A 3,009-nucleotide genomic window follows, 5' to 3' on the forward strand; every position below is an offset into this window, starting at 1 on the left:
GAGGTAGAGGGAGGGGGTCTTCACAATGTCTGCCCAGCAGGGGTTCAAAAGTACTATATGCCTACAGCTTTTCCATTTGTGTCCAGTTCTAGATGAACTTGGCCAATATGAACTTGTACTGTGATTATCCTGTTCTTGTTCTTCCATTCATGTTCAGTTTACGAGGATGTGGGAAGACGTATGTATTCTAGATCTTAGGACAGTAGACCATAAGCAGCCACATGCAGACTGGCGGGGAGGACTGCACATCATTTGAGTGCGATCATCAAACTGGATGCAGAGACTGGATGGGATTATGGGATGTCTTTCTCCTGAGGAGGAATAAATGTGGAGGAAGATAGAACAGGTACTTGATGACCAGAAGGATAGACTCTGGTAAAGACAATAATACTACACATTTCCCAAATTCCATTTTTCTTCTCCTCCCAGACTCACAGCTGAGTTCTATGTCCCAGTCTCTCTGTAGTTGGTGGGGCGATGTGAGTTCCAGCTAAGGGAACATGGGTAGGAGTGTCCACAGCACTTCCCCGTCTGGCCCCTAGAAAGTCTTCTGAGCCATTCTTCTTGCACTCTCTCTAACTCCTCTCTAGCTGTATATGCCATAAACCCAGTGAAGGACTCAGAGGCCCAGGTAATTGCCAGTCTTTTAGAGGGAAGCAGCCTGGATCCCTGTAAGCATCGTGTATGTGCACACACACACACACATGCACACACACACACTTTTTTACACACACACCGGACTACCAAGTAAAATAGGAATAAATTTTTAATATGATTTAAAATAAATTAATTAACATACAACATATTATTAGTTTCAGAGATAGAGTTTAGTGATTCTTCAGTTGCATATGACACCCAGTGCTCATGACATCAAGTGGCTTCCTTCATGCCCATCCCCCAGTCACCCCATTCCCCTCCACCCCCCTCCAGCCACCCTCAGTTGGTTTCCTATGATTAAGAGTCTCTTACGGTTTGTCTCCCTCTCTGATTTTGTCTTATTTTTTTCCCCTACCTCTCCCTATGTTTCGTGAATTTGCGTGCCATCCTTGCACAGGGGCCATGCTAACCTTCTCTGTATCGTTCTGGTTTTAGTAAATGTGCTGCCAAAGGGAGCACTGGAAATAAGTTTTTATTTGAAGACATTTGTTATAGCGGTTACCTGCCATTACTAAGACTATTTCATTCCTCTGCTCCGAACTCCAACTTTACTGAGACTTGATGCCAAACTATCTCACAATTATATGCAGGCAACCCTTGAGTTATAGCAATCCGTATTTACAATCCTCTGACAACCCCCCCGTGATATTAGTTATCGTATTTAAAACCAGAAGAATATAAAACCATCTGTCCCAGGAGCGTTTTTGTCTTGGCCTGACACCACCTCCCTCCTGTAGTGGTTAAGGGCATAGACTCAGATTACTTAATTTGCTTCTCATATCAGCCATGTAAGAAATGTGTTTTTATCAAGAGTTTGCTGTATCTGAGAAAGTCAAGGCCCTAGGAGGCCTGGAGACTTGCCCAAAGTCATACATCTGATAATTTTGAAGCCAGTATTTGTATCCAGCTCCTCTGACGTCAAATCCAGTGGTTTCTCCCTCACATTGCAATGCAAGGCGGGGGCGGGGGGGGGGGACAAAGCCCATGGGGTTCTCTCTCCGTGAAAGTTTTATTGCCATATGACTTCAAATATGTGAAAATAACAGACAAGACAAGCACACATTACCCTTCTTCCCAGTTCTAACCATACCCTTCCCAGACATCAAGGATTCCATTCCCCGTGGAAATCCTTTCCTGGAGCAGGAGTTTGAATTCCCCATGAGAACAGAGGTCCCTCCCCATCCTTCTATGTGTACAATCTACAGGGTTCTTCCCGTCTCTGTTAGGCCAAGAAGAGGTACCACTAAAACATCTCCTGGGAAAAAGAAACTTCAAATTGTAGTATTCTGGACCTCATCTGCTTTGGGGGTTAATATATACCTAAACCTCCAGTCACTAAGCCAACAGTTTCTGTTAAAATTGTCTTTCCCAGTTCCTGATCCAAAAGAACCTATCTGTCCTGTGGTAACGCTAGAAATACCGTGACAGGAGGAACAGGATTCTCAGGAGAACCCCCAGTTACAGATCTCATGAGCTGTAATGTTCATCAGCAGGCCTTATCAGCAGCCCTAACAGTGCAAATACAACAGCATCCCTCATCGGGGTACGAGGGAAACCACACGTGTGCCTTCTGAACAGATGGATGCTAGAAGCTGGATAAAACATCATTCCAACAAAAAGCAGTTTTTACACATGCCAGCAGCCTGGGTTGGATCTCAGAGGCCAGACAACCAATGAGCCTTTGTCTCCATGATGTAATGCTTCCAATATGGAATCTTACTGGCTGAAGGACCTGTCCCTCATCACCAAAGTTTACAGGGATGTAATCTGTGGAATCCAGGCTTTTCTCCCCTAGTGAGAGGCTCAGTGAAGCTCTGGTTGAACTCTGTTGCTGTTTTTCTCTCCTACAATTCACTTCTGAAATCGTACGCTTCTGAAATTGTGGGTTGCTAGGACTTTTGCACATTTTAATTTCATTGGCATAAAAAGCCTTTGGTTAAGAGACTTTCCAAAGCCATAAGTATTTTCTGGACATTAATGCTCCATATTTTTCAGAGTCCTGCTATTATTTTTATCACTTACACTTTACCCATGGAAACAGAAAGCCAGGAGCAGAAAAACTTCCCAACTGCACTGATGCTAGGGGTGAGGCCTGTTGGCCCCAGGATGTAGATTTTAAAAACAGAAAGGAAAGAAAGGAGCCATAAGTCTGAGTGTGGCTCTGGCAGTGTTTTCTGGGCTGTCAATCCAACCACTCCCACCTACACACATCCCATTTCTCACTGTGCATTAACTCGGCAGCCTGCTGCCGCTCCCAGGCCTGTGCTGGCCAGGGGCCTGCGTGCAGTGCCGTCTCCAGTCCCAGAGGCCATGTGACCTTGAGTGAGTCCATATGGCAGTGTGGGCTTCAGC

General features: G+C 45.2%; 1 non-coding gene across 1 annotated transcript; it reads right to left on the bottom strand.

Annotated features, from left to right (window-relative positions):
- Nucleotides 1-1,009: 1,009 nt before the first annotated feature.
- LOC123955857 lies at nt 1,010-1,116 on the bottom strand. Its single transcript, XR_006821401.1, has one exon. It is a non-coding gene; the product is annotated as a U6 spliceosomal RNA (small nuclear RNA).
- Between the last annotated feature and the right edge of the window lie 1,893 nt (nt 1,117-3,009).

The sequence above is a fragment of the Meles meles genome, chromosome 13 (genome assembly GCF_922984935.1).
Source record: "Meles meles chromosome 13, mMelMel3.1 paternal haplotype, whole genome shotgun sequence".
In the NCBI taxonomy this organism is placed as follows: domain Eukaryota; kingdom Metazoa; phylum Chordata; class Mammalia; order Carnivora; family Mustelidae; genus Meles; species Meles meles.